Source organism: Nomascus leucogenys, chromosome X (assembly GCF_006542625.1).
Source record: "Nomascus leucogenys isolate Asia chromosome X, Asia_NLE_v1, whole genome shotgun sequence".
NCBI classification, from domain to species: domain Eukaryota; kingdom Metazoa; phylum Chordata; class Mammalia; order Primates; family Hylobatidae; genus Nomascus; species Nomascus leucogenys.
In genome coordinates this window covers 55,425,126-55,444,170 of record NC_044406.1, presented here as the reverse complement: position 1 = coordinate 55,444,170, position 19,045 = coordinate 55,425,126, and positions in this window count along the sequence as shown.

The window sequence follows — 19,045 nt, the reverse complement described above, 5'->3', positions numbered from 1 at the left end:
AAGGTCAAATCCTCTCACAGTACAGGGTAATCTCTGGTGCCCCCCCAAAGCCAAAGAGGACAGGTAATGCAGTACAGGAAAACAGAGCTTTAGTCCTAAACATAATCCACCTATGACTCTTTAAACTCCACAAAGAAAACAGAACACTCCAAAAAGGGGTGAGTGGCACCAATGTTTTTAGTTATTTGAGGGGTTTGAGTCATTATAAGCCTTCTCTAGATTTTGTATTGTGCCAAAGATGGCAAAGGGAAAAGGAGGAATAGGGTGAAAGGAAAGTAAACAACAAAAAATTAATTTTTATTTATTTATTTATTTTTTAAGACAGTAAGCAAACACAGAAACCAAGCACATGGTTTTTTCTTTTGTTTATTGTTTCGTGTTGTTTTTCTTTTTTTTGTTTTTGCAGCTGAGAGAAATTTTAGCCAGTTCAGAGGGCTTGTTCCTCATAATTTGAAATTCTCATTTGGATTTGACCAAGTTGGGTAAAGCTGGTCAAATATGATGGGAGAAAGACTGAAACAAACCAAAAATTAAAAACAACAACAGCAACAATATGACCACTGAGCACTGTAATGGTAAGGAGAAATTAAGACCAGCTGGTTGTCAATTTTAACCTTTAGTCATTAAGGAGAACTTTCAAGAAAGAAAAAAAAATTCAGCTGCTTACCTAGGAATGGAACCCCAGCTGAAGACAGCTCCCCACAATTCTAGAAGCAAGAACATGCTCAAACTCTCCTTCCCTTTTGGAAGCAAGCTAAAACTCCAGAAAGAAACTACCTGCCTTCCATTCGGTGCAAGCAGGAAAACTTGCATTCCTTTTTGGAAGCAAGTAGAATTCCAGAAAAGGAGTTGTAGAGCAAAATAACTTAGATCTCAACCAAATTTTGGGATATCAGGGATTCTCTGGAGGGAGGGGAGCTCCCAGGCCTCAGCAAATTGTCCTATTGGTTGAACCGTAAATATAGTTCAAGCTAGTACCAAGCACTGGTACATTTGTTGAAAGTCAGGGGCACCTCCACTCAGAATCCCATAGTGGTTGCCAATATGTACCCCCAAATATCCGAGACAGGTCTCAATCAACTTAGAAAGTTTATTTTGCCAAGGTTAAGGGCATGCGTATGACACAGCCTCAGAAGGTCCTGACAACATGTACCCAAGGTGGTCAGGGTACAGCTTGCTTTTATACATTTTAGGGAGACATGATACATAAATTAATATATGTTAGATTTACATTGGTTTGATCTGGAAGGGCAGGACAGGACAACTCAAAGCATGGGCTACCAGGTCATAGGTAGGTTTAGAATTTTTCTGATTGGCAATTGGTTGTAAGAGTTATTATCAATAGAAATAAATGTCTGTGTTTCAATAAGGGATTTTGGAGACCTAGGTTTTATCATACAGATGAAGCCTCCAGGTACCAGGCTTCAGAGAGAACAGATTATAAATGTTTCTTATCAGATTTAAGGTCTGTGTTGATGTTAATACTGGGAGGAGGACAATGAGGCATGTCCAACCCCCTCTTCCATCATGGCCTGAAATAGATTTTCAGGTTAACTCTCAAATGCCCTGGACTGAGAGGAGGGATCCATTCAGATAATTGGGGAAGCTTGGAATTTCATTTTTGTTTACAACTCAAACACAGAGTGTACGCAATCTTCAGGGCCATTGGGAGAAACATTGATAAGAAAAAGGCTGTTCACAGTCTCCAAGTTTCATCCATAGGTCATTTATTAATTGCCAAGGGGTATATTTAACATAAAGACATCTGGTGGACACCACTGTAACCAAATAAACTCAGCATTATTATTATTATTATTTGAGATGGCATCTCATTCTATTGCCCAGGCTGGAGTGCAATGGCACAGTCTTGGCTCACTGCAACCTCTGTTTCCTGGGTTCAAGCGATTCTCCTGCCTCAGCCTCCTGAGTAGCTGATATTACAGGTGCGCACCACCATGCCTGGCTAAATTTTGTATTTTTAGTAAAGACGGGGTTTCACCATGTTGGCTAGGCTGGTCTCAAACTCCTGACCTTGGGATCTGCCTGCCTTGGCCTCCCAAAGTGCTGGGATTACAGGTGTGAACCACGGTGCCCTGCCAAAACTCAGCATTATTAATAACTTGGCATTCTGACCTGCTGTGCTTCCTGATGGGAAAAAAGCTAGAACTATACTGTAGCACATATTGTTTTTTCGTGCCAGAAATGTTCAAACCTTATCCACTCATAAGAGGACAACCATGGAATTTAGAAAACTGGGCCTCAATTCTTTAAAAAAGGTCAATGTTGTAAAGGATCAGAGAAGGCTGGAAGACTGTCCTAGATTGAAGTGAACAAAACTCAATGGGTGATCCCAATTTGGAAACATATTACCAGGATGTGGTTTTAAATATAGCTCAAAACTGGGACTCTTGAACATGAGCTATACATTAAATAATGTTGTTTTATCATAATTAAACTGTATTGGTTATAAGGATAGAATAGAATTGAAAGCATGTTCTTTTTTTTGGAAGACAAATGCTGAATATTTAGGGGTAAATGTGTGAATGTGTATGTGTGCACATCTTAGGTTGGTGCAAATGTAATTGCAGTTTTTGTCATTACTTTTAATGGCAAAAACTGCAATTGCATTTCCACCAACCTAATATATGTAGATTAAGAAATAAATTTAAAATAAAATAGAGAAAGGCAGAAAACAGATGTGACAAAATGTTAATTGCTGAACTAGTGTGTGTTGTACTAATATTTCAGCTGTTCAGTATATTTGGAATATTTTAAAGTGCAGAGTTGGGATGGGGGAAGAAACCATTAATAAGGATTGTTGGGCTTGCACAAACAGAAAAAGAAAAACAAATAAATATTAGACTCTAGGGATGTCTTGCTATAGATTTACTATATGCTCCATAAAGTATTTGGTCAAGTCAATTTTAAAAGTGTTGGTTAGTCTTTCCTCTGGGGAACATTTAATTCAAGTGTGCTTCTTCCTAAAAACAAAGGGAATATTTATAGCTTCCAAAATATGTCTACTATTTAAATACCGTCTACCGTGAACATATTCAATTGTAAATTTTAGGACAGCTAGAAATGATTAAAATGTGTGTTAGTGAATTACATAATTGAAAAAAGAAGTTAGTTCAAAAGGTCATAAGTGCTTCCATTCATCATTGATTATATGGCTTTGGCCAGACGTTCCAAACTTGAGTATATGTACAGCAAGACAGATATGGAAACAAACCATTTCCATGCAGTGGCTAAGTACATAGCTTTATTTCAGGCAAGGGGGACTTGTACATGGCCCTGTTATTTTCTAATTGTGTGACTTTAAACAACTACTGGCTTTTTCAGGGCCCTGATATCAGAAACAAAGTCCAAGAAAAATATTACCTACTCTCTAAGACTATTCAGAGGCTATATGGAAATGATATAATGAATGCTAGGTAATAGCACAGTACCTGGCACAAATAGTACAAGGCCTTTAGCATCACTTTTATCACACAGTCCTCTCTGTTTTTACCAGAAATGTCCTTCCCAACTTATGCCCAGGGAGACCATCCTAAATCATGCCAGATTGTAATTTAAATACCAGAATGGAGTTGAAATCCACAATGTCAGAGTGCCTTTTCATTTCACTGTCACTTTTTTTTATTATTCTTTAAGTGTTTGTAAAATTTTTGTGAGTACATAGTAGGTAAATATATTTATGGGGTACATGAGATGTTTTGATGCAGGCATGCAATGTGAAATAAACATATCATGAAGAATGGGGTATCCATCCCCTCAAACATTTATCCTGTGAGTTACAAACAATCCAATTACATTCTTTATGTTATTTTAAAATGTAGAATTAAGTTATTACTGACCATAGTCACCCCGATTGTGCTGTCAAATAGTAGGTCTTATTCATTCTTTCTTATTTTTTTGGACCCATTAACCATCTCCACCTGACCCCCAAACAACTACACTTCTCAGCCTCTGGTAACTTTAATATTGAATACTTTTATTTATTTATTTACTTTTTTATTTTTTTAGATGGAGTTTCACTCTTGTTGCCCAGCCTGGAGTATAATGGTTGTGATCTCAGCTCACTGCAACCTCTGCCTCCTGGGTTCAGGCAATTCTCCTGCCTTAGCCTCCTGAGTAGCTGGGATTACAGGTGTGTACCACCACACCCAGCTAATTTTTGCATTTTTAGTAGAGACTGAGTTTCACCATGTTGGTCAGGCTGGTCTCGAACTCCTGACCTCAGGTGATCCACTCGCCCTGAGTAAATGCTCTACCACTAACTGTCCCTGTATGTGTGGAAAGGCATAGCGAATCTATAAATATTGCAATTGTTTTCTGGCAAGGTACAAAATATTGCCCTTTAAAAAATATTTTTTTAAAATAATAGTTCTTAAATACTTTATTTAAATTTAAGCTTAATTTAATAATATGTATTAGAATTTATAATATATTTTATCACATATCCTTATAATGTATAAAATAAATAGAAATTTATTTAGAAACAAGGTTTCACTCTTTTGCTCAGGCTGGAGTGCAATGCCGTGATACAAACATGGCTCACTGCAGCCTCAAACTCCTGGGCTTACATAACCTCCCACCTCAGCCTCCTGAGTAGCTGGGACCACAGGTGTGCACCACCACACCTGGCTAATATTTTTTGTTATTGTTTGTACAAGCAGAGTCTTGCTATGTTCCCCAGGCTGGTCTTGAATGCCTGGGCTCAAGCAATCTTTCCACCTTGGCCTCCCAAAGTGCTGAGATTACAGGCATGAGCCACCATACCTGGCAAAATTTAAAATTTAAATTTATTTAAAATCATAAAATATTGAGATATAGAGAATTAATATTATCAACTGCTGTGCTGTTCACTTCTCTGTTTTAATGCATTTTTAATCATAATAATTGTACTAAGTGCCCATATAGCCATCCTGTATAACTTGTAAAATTTTTGCTTCATGGAAGAATATGGGCAGAAGCCAATTTTGTGTAAGTTGGTTATTCTTTTATCAGAGGAAAATTGGAAATGAACTGTTACCTTCATTAAAAACTGGTCGTGTGAAAATAATATTAGTATAGATGTATTCCTATTTGATATAGAGAATAAATTATTATTTTCAACTTTATTTTTTTAGTCCACCATCATTTTACGACCACTTGAGAGTGCTTCTTCCATTAACTTTGTAGTAGTCATGTGCAGCTGCTTGTGGATTGTCACTAAGCTGACCTACAAATGAGAATTCATAGGTATGTGATTAAGAAAATGCTCCCAGAAGAAAAAAAGTGGGAAGCAGAGTAAGCAGGGCAGAGAATCAGTTACTCCAAATAAAAGATAATATTTCAGTCAAAGTCAGTGTCAGTCTGATCCCATAGGGTTCTGTAGAACTAAAATTACACCAGAGTTTTTATTCCATTTGAGGCAAGAGACCTGGGGTCTTAACTCTCATATCAAACAGATATTGGCTATAAATTTGCCACAGGGAACATGAACGCCCAGGTACCTCAGGCTTTGAACAGTAATAATCCAATAGAAGTTTTCTGAAGAAGGTTAGAAGTGCACAGTCAGGACTAAGCATGTAGAAGGTGAGGGACAGGAGCACATCACAGGTAAACTGGATCCAAAGGGACATTTGATAGAGTGGTCTTTTTCTTTTTTTTTTTCTCCTTCTGGAATCACTGTTAAAATAATTTTTCGATTCTATGATAGCAATGATGATGGTGTTATGAATCAAGTATTATACACGATCTAGGTAATTATTAGTTAAAAACAGCTGATCAGTTAATAGAATTTTGATTGATCACTATGCTTAGTATAAACATACAATAAACAAAAGTAATAATTCATGATGTCAAGAAATTCTAAGCTTCATTGGGAAAGAGAACAACACATAAAATAATTACATATATGTGTTAGTTCTCTATTGCTGCCATAAAAATTAGCATAAACTCAAAGGTTTAAGACAACACTGATTTTTTATCTCACAGTTCTGTAGGTCAAAAGTCCAATGTGGCATGTTTGAGCTCACTGCCCAGGTCCCAATATAGCAGGACGAGCTGCAGACAAGAACCCCTCAGACACCCAGTTGTGGAAGGAAAGGGCTTTCTTTATTCAGCTGGGAGCATCGGCGGACTCACACCTCCAAAAACCAAGCTCCCCGAGTGAGCAATTCCTGTCCCTTTTAAGGGCTCACAACTCTAAGGGGTCTGCGTGAGAGGATTGTGATCGATTGAGCAAGCAGTGTATACGTGACTGGGGGCTGCATGCACCGGTAATCGGAACGGAACAGAACAGGACAGGGATTTTCACAGTGCTTTTCCATACAATGTCTGGAATCTATAGATAACATAACCGGTTAGGTCAGGGGTCAGTCTTCAACTACCAGGCCTAGAGTGCAGCACCGGGCTGTCTGACTACTGATTTCACTTCTGTCTTTTCTTTAACTCCTACTTTTTGTTTGAGGCAGAAATTGGTCATAAGATAATATGAGGGGTGGCCTCCTCCCTTACCAAAATCAAGGTGCCAGCCAGGCTACAACACCCATCTGAGGCTTGGATCCTTTTCCAAACACAATGGCTGTTGGCAGAACTTGTTTCCTTATGGTTGTAAGACTGAGACACCATTTTCTTTCTAGTCATCAGGCAGGAGTGACTCAACAATTAAAGACTTCATACTCACAGGCCATCTTACAACATTGCACTTTATTCCTTCTTCCTTGAAGTCAGCAGGAGTGCATCTCTCTATCACTTCTGTACATACAGACCAACTCTACTAGTGTCTAACCTAGTTAAAAATCAACTAAGTTAACCATAAGATATAATTGATAATTTAGTTTGTAAATATAAATACCAAATGTAATACATTCCCTAATATTTAACTTCTTACCTGAATGAGTCAGGACTACCCAGATAATATTCATGTTTTAAGGCAAACTGACCGGGGCTTTAATTACATTTGCAAAATGTATTCCCAGCAGGACGTTGATCGGTGTTTGATGAACGATTAGGAGGCTGAAAGCTTTGAGGGCCATATTTAGGATTTTGCTCATCACAGCATGTAAAAACAAATCAACACTGAACAAAGAAATGAGATGTATGTCTTTAGGATGAAGAATGTTGAATGATTGATTTAAACAAAATTAACTTAGAAAAAAACAATATCATCCTGAGGCCACAGTAAAGAATGCAAACTCAGAGCATGACTAGAAACAGGTAAATCAGGTTTAATGGCAAGACAGGTTAAGAGAGGGAAAGGAAGAAGCTTGGCTAGCAAAGGTGGCCTTGTTGTATAGATGAAGCTTTCTTCAGAGAGAATAGATGGTAAATGTTTCTTTTCAGACATTGAAAGGTGTCAGACTCTCGGTCTTTTCTGGATGGTGGCAGGAAGGCATAGAAAAGGGAAGGGGCATGGCTGCATTAATGGAGATTCTTTACTGATGCAAATTTTCACTACTTAAGACAGCTTTGTAAGGCCACTTCTGTCAGAATGGCCAAGCTGCAGCCATTTCAAAATATGTCAAAGAAATATATTCTGGGGTAAAATATTATAATTTTGTTACAGGTAGTTAGACAGGCATGAGCAGGGCAGGAGAGAACTCTCCCCTGACTCACCAGGAATGTCAGGCAATCATTGGGTGATGGTTCAACAATGATCACATTTCCTCTCTGAAAATGATAATTCAGCAGCCAGCACCAGGGAGAGACAATCACCTGATGGTTCACAGCTGTCACATTAAAGTGTTAATTGAATGCATGCACCAGGGAGAAAAAAGGGCACCAATATGATCTCAGGTATTGGGCAAGTAAGCCTGGACATGTGCATTAAGAGACAAAATGGCCGAGTATGACCTTCAGGGTGCACTCCTCGGGAAAAGGGAAGAAAGCCTCAAATGGGCATGTGTGCATCCCAAACACACTGCATGTGCTCACCTCCCAAGTATAAGAAGGGCACTGCACATGTGGGCAGCCCACCCTAAGCAAAGAATCATGGGAAAGGGACACAAGACTCCAGAGGGGGGCCAGCATATAAAGTCCTAGGATCAAGGTTAAATGGGGCACATGACCTTCAAGTCACCTGCTTGGATCTCTTTCCAGTGTACTTTCCTTCTCTAAAGCTTTTTTTCTTTCTATTTATTTATTTATTTATTTATTTATTTATTTATTATACTTTAGGTTTTAGGGTACATGTGCACAATGTGCAGGTTTGTTACATATGTATCCATGTGCCATGTTGTTTTGCTGCACCCATTAACTCGTCATTTAGCATTAGGTATATCTCCTAATGCTGTCCCTCCCCCCTCCCCCCACCCCACAACAGTCCCCAGAGTGTGATGTTCCCCTTCCTGTGTCCATGAGTTCTCATTGTTCAATTCCCACCTATGAGTGAGAACATGTGGTGTTTGGTTTTTTGTCCTTGCGATAGTTTACTGAGAATGATGTTTTCCAGTTTCATCCATGTCCCTACAAAGGACATGAACTCATCATTTTTTATGGCTGCATAGTATTCCATGGCATATATGTGCCACATTTTCTTAATCCAGTCTATCGTTGTTGGACATTTGGGTTGGTTCCAAGTCTTTGCTGTTGTAAATAGTGCCGCAATAAACATACGTGTGCATGTGTCTTTATAGCAGCATGATTTATAGTCCTTTGGGTATATACCCAGTAATGGGATGGCTGGGTCAAATGGTATTTCTAGCTCTAGATCCCTGAGGAATTGCCACACTGACTTCCACAATGGTTGAACTAGTTTCCAGTCCCACCAACAGTGTAAAAGTGTTCCTATTTCTCCACATCCTCTCCAGCACCTGTTGTTTCCTGACTTTTTAATGATGGCCATTCTAACTGGTGTGAGATGGTATCTCATTGTGGTTTTGATTTGCATTTCTCTGATGGCCAGTGATGATGAGCATTTTTTCATGTGTTTTTTGGCTGCATAAATGTCTTCTTTTGAGAAGTGTCTGTTCATGTCCTTGGCCCACTTTTTGATGGGGTTGTTTGTTTTTTTCTTGTAAATTTGTTTGAGTTCATTGTAGATTCTGGATATTAGCCCTTTGTCAGATGAGTAGGTTGCAAAAATTTTCTCCCATTCTGTAGGTTGCCTGTTCACTCTGATGGTAGTTTCTTTTGCTGTTCAGAAGCTCTTTAGTTTAATTAGATCCCATTTGTCAATTTTGGCTTTTGTTGCCATTGCTTTTGGTGTTTTAGACATGAAGTCAATCTGCTCCTGCTCTGAAACTTGCCTTAGTCTCTTTTTCTGCCTTATGACCCTTAGTTGAATTTTTTCTTCTGAGGAGACAAGAATTGAGGTTGCTGCAGACTTGTATGGTTTTGCCACTGGTAACTCGGATAATTTCCACCCCTAACAATTACTTTCACTTATCTACCATAAAATATGCCAACTAGTGGCTGGCATAGTCCAAAACTGAAAGATAAACTATGCACCTGTGAGGAAAAGATGGAAAAATGGGCATGAAATGAATGGACTCCTTCAGTACTATGAAAAGAATTGGAAATTTTTCATCATGGCACTATTAACATCTGTATGAAAGGAAAATAAATCTCGGGACTCTCAAATCACTAAGCCAAGGGAAAAGTCAAACTGACAACTATGTCACACAAACCTGCCTCCCATTTTATTCCTAAATAAGATAGCTATGAAGATATTTATTCCTAAATAAGATAGCTACAAAGATATTTATCCCTAAATAAGATAGCTACAAAGATATTTATTCCTAAATAAGATAGCTACAAAGATAGAAAGCTACCTACTTCCCTCGCAATTTGCCTGCAAGGAGATTCCTTGTGGACAAAGGACAGACAGAACTCAAAGTCATCCCTCTGAGGCTCACCTGAGACAAATGCACATCTGATTACTTCCTCCGCCCTACTATTTGTGTAAAAATGCTGATTGACTGAGCCAGACTAAATTGTGTATTCAGTGGAGGCTGATCAGGACTCAAAAGAATGTAACCTTTTATCTCTTATCTACTTATTACCTGGAAGTCCCCACCTCAAGTTGTCCCACCTTACCAGACTGAATCAATGTACATCTTACACCAATTGACTGATGTCTCCCTAAAATGTATAGAAGCAAGCTGCACCCCGACCACCTTGGGCACATGTCATTAGAACCTCCTGAGACTGTCACAGGTACCTTTTTAATCTTGGCAAAATAAACCTTCTAAATTGACTGAGACCTGTCTCAGATATTTGGGGTTCACATCTGAAACATTTGAAAGTTGAATGATGCTTCATTCCACAAAGACGAACTTATTAGCTATCATTTAAATAAGTGTGAGGACTAAAATAGAATCTGAATCCAAATTAAGGACAAGCAAATGGCAGAGAAAAAAACCATTAATTAATTAGAAGAGGGCAATGAGATAATTAAGACCTCAGTGAGGTCACTTTTTAACAAAATGATATTATTTAATAAAACATAATCTAAAGTTCTCATACATTATAGCTTTCTAAAGATTCTAAAGTAAAGGTAAAGGAAAAGTGAGTAAATTTAACACTAAAGGCAAAAAAAAATAGATGTCATACATGAAAAAGAGAATAGGCACATTGTGATGTAATGGCATCCAGACGCTAAGATAGTAAAGGTCAGGCATAGTAAATTTTTAATTTCTGGGCTAATTCTTTAATAAATAATATCAACTAGCACTCAACACCCTGCAAACAATTTAAACATTGAGCTTGAGTGTAAATGATTGGTTTTCGATTATTAGAGTGTCCTCATATTCATCCCAATGATCATTAAAATATGTATATATTTTTTAAAAGTACTTGAGGTTTACTTGTTAGCAGTGGTGAATCTCTATGGGTCTGCAACAACCTCAATTCTTGCCTCCTCAGAAGAAAGGATTCAACCGAGGAGCATAAGACAGAGGGAGAGATCAAGGCAAGTTTTAGTACAGGAGTGAAAATTTATTAAAAAGTTTTAGAGCAGGAACAAAAGGAAGTAAAGTACACTTGGAAGAGAGCCACACAGGTGACTTGAGAAATTCAGGAGCATGGAGTTTTATACATTGGCATGCTGTCAGGGTCTTGTGTTGCTCCGTCCCTGATTCTTTCCTTGGGGTAGGCTGTTCACACGCACAGTGGCCTGCCAGCACTTGGGAGGTGTCGCACGCACAGTATGTTTGCTGAAGTTGCGCACATGTTCACTTGAAGTGTTTTTCCCTTACCAGTTCCTAGAGGAAGGTCATATACCAGTTAAACTCTGGCATTTTACCTCTTCGTGCACATGCTTAAGCCCACTGTCCCAACTCCTGAGATCTTATCAGGAAGCTGCTGGTCACCAGTTTCAGGTGTTTTCTATCTATTGGGAGCCTGTCATTCTCTGGTGTGGGCTGCAACCAATTAATATTTCAGAGAGACAGTTTAACAACCACCTGACCATCTCCTGATGGTCACCTGACATTCCTGATGGGTGAGAGGGGGCCCTCTCCTCCCCTGCTTATGTCTGCATAATTACCTACTGTAACAGACTGGGATGGATGATTTAGAATATTTAAATCATCAGGGTCTTTGGAAACTAGAAGTATGCAAAGAAAAATCAATTAGGTTAACCATAAGATGTAACTGATAATTTATTTTGTAAATATAAATACCAAATATAATACATACCCTGAGTAATGCAAAATCATATATAGACATGTTCTATTTGAATGGCACTTATCAAATAGTTCTCATACTCTTAATATTTGTTATGTTCAAAGATTCCCATTGCTACAAGTCTCCATTGCATTTCCCCAGTTCATTTCTTTCTCAGCTCTGGATACTTTTCCCTCTATGTCCATGAAATTTAAAGGGAGTCCATCCTTTAGGTTCACTTAAGGCATTAATTCTCACAAAATAGTTCTGCAAGGAATATTTAATCTTTGTTTCAATAAATTATATTTCATGAACCTGAACCTTCAGGATTGCCTACAGATACTATCAAAAGAATAATTTTGTTAAATTAATAAATGCCAATATTTGTGTGATGTATACATGTGTGTATCTGTGTATATATATTATAGTTATGTACCTACATAACTAGTACAAGTGCCAATTCAAACCTCTACTCTGACATTTAGTAACAAGAGGTGTGGGGTATTGGGCAATTTTTTAAATGTTTCTGTGCTTGATCTTTTTTAAATGAGGATGCAAATAAGATTATAATGAGAAATATGAAAATGTACATAAAGTACATGTTCCTTACATTTGGCATATAGTAGATGTTACATAAGTTATAAGTATCAATATGTACATATAATGTGTTTACCACGCATATATGCATATACATATATGTAACAAACACAAACATGCACTTATAAAAGAAATGGAAAGAAATTAATGAATATATTAACTCTACTGGGTTTATCTGATGAGAGTTTGTATTTTTCATCATATTTGGATACAAATTTCACATTTTCAATTATGTGCTGATCTCTCAGGTACAATTAGAAAGAAATGATAAATATTTGTTCACTTGGAAAACTGGTTTTAATCTGACACATTAGAGTTCAAGTAATTATCAGAAATAATTTCTTCATAATGAGAGCTTTAAATACTACAATAGGCTACTACTTGTATGAAAGTTTGTTTTTTGGACACCTTAATACTTTTTACCTTTTTAATGTTAATTTAACAGAGAAGAATAGACCTCAGATTTTTCAAGCCCTGAGAGGAAGCCCAGTGGTTCTATGATTATATGGAAGTCAAATCCTATTATCAAAGGTGTGCTTCATAATCAAAATATAAGAAACATGACCACTATTGTACCTGGAAAACTGGTGGGCTTTTCCCTAAGGGATTTTTTTTCTGTGATTTCGTTGATAATATGGATGTAGATGAGCATTTTTTTCTTATATTTAACTTAAATTGGCTATACTTCCAAACGTGACTATTCATATTTGATCAAATATATATATGAATTTACATATAAATATATATTCACAACCACAGTCTAAAGACAAAAATCATCCATGTTGACTCCAAAAGCTCCAACTGATTCATTTTTTTCATATTTAACATTACATTATATAATTGTAGCACATTCTCCATATTAAGAACACTTTTTTTGTATCACAAAGTGCTGCTAGAAGCATTCTAATACATTTTTCATGTGCCTAAATGCAATAATTAGAATACATACCCCAAAGTGAATTTAATATTCCATAGAAAATTTGTATATTCAAATGAACATGTTAATGATAAATGGCTCTAGAAAATGTTTGTATCAATTTACTCACCACCACCAATATTCCTTATCAACATCTCTTATTAGTAGACTCTAGCCATTTAGGTCTCTTTCTTGCCAAATAACTGCTCATTTTTAGTCCACCTTTTGCTATAAAATTGTCTTTTTTCTGAATTGATTTTTAGTTTTGTATATATTCTAAATATCAATGCATTGTTACATATATTCATTTAAAATATTTTTCCACAATGACATCTTTCATGTTATTCAGCTTTATAAAATCTTTCATTAAAAAATTATACTCACAAAATGTTGCTGAAGAGTATTGTGTGCCATTACCAAACTTTTCCTAAAACCCAGCTTCCTCCAGTGATGTGCACGTCATCTAGTTTCCCCAATAGTAACACCTTATGTTACTATAGTACATTATCCAAACCAGGAAATTGACATTGACACAATAAAATAACTACACTAGAGACCTTACATGTGTTTTATCAGTTTTTGCATACCTTCTTGTTTTGGGTATGTCTTTTTGTATAATTCTACAAATTTTGTGTAGATTCACATATATATGTGTCTACAGATTATATCTGTATGGATTCATAGAACTCCTACCACATTCAAAATACAGAACTTGTCAATTGCTAAAAGGAAGCTTACTTGTACTATCAATTTACAGTAACATACACTCCTTCCTATTTCACAAATCCCTGGCAAAAACCGATCTGTCCTTCATCTAAAATTATGTCTTATCAAACATGTTATATATATATTGAATCATATAGTGTGTAACCTTTAACCATTTATGTTGAAATAAATAAATATTTCCTAGAACTTGCAAAGATAAGTACAAATAAATATTTCCTAGAACTTGCAAAGTGAAGTGGTTTTGTTTTTAGAATTCTGCCTACCAAGTTAGTGTTTGTATATTACATCATATTCCATATTTTTATTTTTAAATTGCTTATGTCATTATTTTTTTGCCTATGTCATTATTTTATCCAGCACATAGTTACATCATGTTAATTTTATCCATCTGTTAATCTTTCTTAATTAGTGCATTTAGAACATTCATATTTAACATAATTATTCATACCTTAAGATTTATGTCTGACACTTTATTCGCTGTTTTGTTTATTCCCACTGCTTTTCTTTCTGTTTCCCTTTTCCTCACTTTCTGCAGGCCTTTAAATTTTATCTATAACTTTTAGTATATCTCTTCTTTTACTTTTGAAATTTATTTAAAATTATGCTTTATGTTTGAAGACTAAGAGAACCATCATATCATATTCATGGCAGTACAACAGAATACCTCCCCTACTGTAAGTCCTAGGAAGCTGAATGCAGAGTAAGGCAGAGGCGTTCTTCAAAATTTCCTACGAAGGAACATAAGTGAGGGTCTTGGACTAAGAGGTGTGGCCTCAAGTGACCAGAAAAAGGAATCGTGGATCCTCTCAGGGGCCAAACTAAGGATCCTGAGCAAGAACTGATGCAACCACCCAACCCAGAACAGAAGTTGGCCTCTAGGCCTTAACCTACCTGCTGTGGCTGTAAGTGTTGGGAGATCACAGAAAAAAATGTAGCCAGATGAAACAGCCTTCATTTCCTCCTAGGAAAGTGAAGGGCTTCTTCAGGGAGGTGCAGGTCTTTTTTTTTTTTTTTTTTTTTTGAGTTGGAGTTTCACTCTTGTTGCCCAGGCTGGAGTACAATGGCACCATCTCGGCTCACCACAACCTCTGCATCCCAGGTTCAAGTGATTTTCCTGCCTCAGCCTCCCAAGTAGCTGGGATTACAAGCATGTGCCACCATAACCTGCTAATTTTTTTTTTTTTTTTTTGGTAGAGACTGGGTTTCTCCATGTTGGTCAGGCTGGTCTTGAACTCCCGACCTCAGGTGATCCACCTGCCTCGGCCTCCCAAAGTGCTGGGATTACAGGTGTGAGCCACTGCGCCCGGCCAGTGAGGCGTAGGTCTTAATATGAGGAAATAAGCCTGAAGTCAAAAGGGAGAGAAACACCAATCCCTGACAGAACTGAAAGCAAAGACTTTGAGTGAGGACTGAGGTACTACCCACTTTTAAATAGAGGTAGCAACGAAGAGTCTGGCCCTGCCCTTATGGCCAGCCCTTGAATACCCCAGGCTGGCCTGTCAGGCTGAAGCTCCTCTTCACTTTTTAATATTAGGTCTAAGGGAGGTGAGATCCATGATCTGAAGGTGCAGCCACTGGTTACCCAGACCCTACATGGAGTCAAGGTGGGGACTTTCATTGAGAACTGAAGACCCCAGTAGCTCAAGACAGAAAGGGTGCCACAGATCTGTCAACATTGGGTACCACATGGCAAGGATGGTGTCTGAAGCACCACTTCCTTTTATCTCTGAGAAAAGCCTTGGTTTGAGGTGTCAACTTTAGAGCAGCAGAAGGGAGGAGACCTAAGCCTTGCCAATCATTGATATGATAATTCTGAACGTGAAATGACAAGACAACCTCACCCAGAATAGAAGGGATCCCACTGTCAGTCCCTGCTGTCACCCCAGTATACCTCAGACAGGACTGGCAGGCTGCAACCTAAGGCTCACTACAACTTCTTTCTGGGGTGTATAGTTTCCTAGGACTACCATGACAAAATACCACACATTTGATGGCTAAAAACAACAGAAATTTATTCAAGTTCTGGAGGCTAGAAGACCAAAATCAAGGTGTCAGCAGTGTTGGTTCCTTCTGGAGACTCTAAGAGAGAATCTATTCCATTTTTCTTTCCTAGCTTCTGACTTACATCACAAGTTCTTAACTACAACGGATTTTTAGTAATTCGAAATATCTGATAGAGTAAAGCACATTTTGTTTTTTTTTAAGAGGATATGGGAGAGTTTTGACCATTTGCAAATTAATTTAAATTTTATAATCAGCTTGTCAAGCCTCACAGTGTAACATATACACAGAGACTCACACACAAACCTTTAGGGTTTTATTTATGGGAGAAAAATTACAGTCATCCATAGTTTGAATTTGAAAATAATTAACATGTTTAAAATATTGAATCTTCTATCTACCAATATATAATATTTCTCTCTTTAGTTAGGCCTTGATTGACTTATACATAGTAGCTGTGTATTTTTTCCATTGAGTTGTTACAGTTTTTACATGCCATTGAGTTATATTTACTTTTAGGTACCAGGTATTTTGTTACGGTAGTTTACAAATGATATTTAATTTCATTTTCATACTGTTTGTTACCACAGAAACAAAGTGTATTTTTGTATATTAATCTTATTGTCAGAAACTTTATAAACAATTTTATTGATTAGTTTATCATTAGATTTTCCTCATGAATTCTAATCCTCTGTTAATAATATCAACTTTGTTTCTTATTTTCCAAGAATAATTCCTTTGATTTCATCTGTTTCCCATTACTTACCTAACGTAGTATCTTCATTATTGACTAGAAGTGATGATAGCAGGCATCCTGTCTTCTTCCCAATTTTATTTTCTTATTTTTATTTATTTATTTATTTTTGAGACGGAGTTTTGCTCTTGTTGCCCAGCCTGGAGTGCAATGGCAGCGATCTCGGCTTACTGCAATCTCCCCATCCCGGGTGCAGGTGATTTTCCTGCCTCAGCCTCCAGAGTAGCTGCAATTACAGGCGCCCACCACCACACGGGTAATATTTGTATTTTTAATAGAGACAGGATTTTGCCATGTTGGCCAGGCTAATCTCAAACTCCTGACTTTGGGTGATCCGCCCGCCTCAGCCTCCCAAAGTGCTGAGATTATAGGCGTGAGCCACTGCATCTGGCCTTCCTCCCAATTTTAAAATAAAACTCTCAGTGTCTCCATATTGAGTATATTTACTATAGATGTTTTGTAAATATCCTTTATCTAATTTGATAACATATCATTTATCATAAACACTAATTTTTATAAACCAGTTTAAAAACTTTGATATAATTTTAATTTTTTTTTGTTAATGTGGTATTCTCTTCTGTTATGTAAGCATGAAAACTTTCAGAGTAAAAAATTTAAAAGTATGTTTCTAACCCACCAGGAATTGATTTTCATGTTAAATGTGAAGGAGAGTTTCAGTCATATTTTGTTTTTAACATGGATATCGAATTGTTCCATTGTCATTTCTTAGTAAAAACACTGTTCTTTCCCCCATTTATTTGTAGTGGCATATTTTTTAACAAATCAGGAGACTGTGTATAACAGGTATGTTTTGACACTCTCTATTCAGTTTCTTTGGTCTACTTGACTATGCCTGCATCTTTACTACAAACTGTTATTTACTATATGTTTTAATAATCCTTAATATCATATCTTCTTTTTCTTTCTCAAGGGTATACTGTCTGTTCTTAGCCATTTGCAAGTCTATTCATATTTTAGAGTCAGCTTGTGAAGTTTGACACACACATGCACATATACACAGCCATTCACAAACAACAACTACGTGATTTTATTGCAAGAAAAGGATTATACTCATCAGTAGAATAAATTTGGGGAGAATTAATATGTTTCCAATATTGAGTCTTCTATCTAAGATTGTATTATATTTCTCCAATTAGATCTTTAGAAATTTCTCTAAATAATAGCTGTATAATTCTTCCATATAATTTTTTTTTTTTTGAGATGGAATTTCACTCTTGTTGCCCAGGCTGGAGTGCAATGGCGTGATATTCACTCACCACAACCTCCACCTCTCGGGTTCAAGCAATTCTCCTGCCTCAGTCTCCCAAGTAGCTGGGATTACAGGCATGCGCCACCATGCCTAGCTAATTTTGTATTTTTTTTTTTAGTAGAGATGGGGTTTCTCCATGATGGTCAGGCTGGTCTCAGACTCCTGACCTCAGGTGATCTGCCCACCTTGGCCTCCCAAAGTGCTGGAATTACAGGCATGAGCCACTGCGCCCAGCATCCATAGAATTTTTATACTTTACAAATTATATTTACTTTTAGGAACTGAGTATTTTGTTATTGTAACTTACAAGTTATATTTTATTTAATTTAATCTTCATGCTATCAATTGGTACAGAAAAAAAGAGTATTTTTGCATATTAATATTATACCCAGGAACATTTAAAAATACTTTTATTGCTTTAATAGTTTTTCTTTAGTAGATTTTCCTCATATACATTCTATTTATGTTTAACGACAGAAACATTGATTCTTATTTTCCAATCCCAATCTCTTTGATTGCCTCTGTTTCCCATTACTTTATTATCTTCATTACAATAAGGAATAGAAATGGTGATAACAGGCATCTTTGCCTACTTCTCAATTTTAATGTAAAAGTTTTTAATATTTTTACATGAAGTATGATTTTTACTCTAGGGCTCTTTTGTAGATGTCCTTGATCTAGTTTAAGAAAACATATTTTTTATAATGAATGAGTGATGACTATTTTTATGAACCATTTTTTCTCTAAATTTGCGTATACTTTTTGTCATTTAATCTGTTAAGTGGTATGCCAATCCTGAACCTATTTGTCTCAGATCCATTCTTTACCCTTGCTCTGCTCTTTCTCTACTATGCAGAGCCTGACTCTCAATCCCTAGGCTCCCCCACATCTGAATGCCAACTGGGTTCTGCAACAGGAGGCAACAGTAGGAGATTAGAGTCCACAAAAATTGGAGGGGTCAGCAATTTTCTTCTTCTTGCTCCAGTTACATGATATATATATATAATATCATTTTATAAATATTAATTACAAAAAGCAGAAGAAATTATTATATTCAATGATATTATACAAAATATAGGTGCAGAAGATATTCAAATATAAAATAACTATATACCATTATCTCAGAATAACCAACTGGTGGATGAGGAAAGGTTTGTACCTATAGTAGAATTTCAGTTAGTAAGCT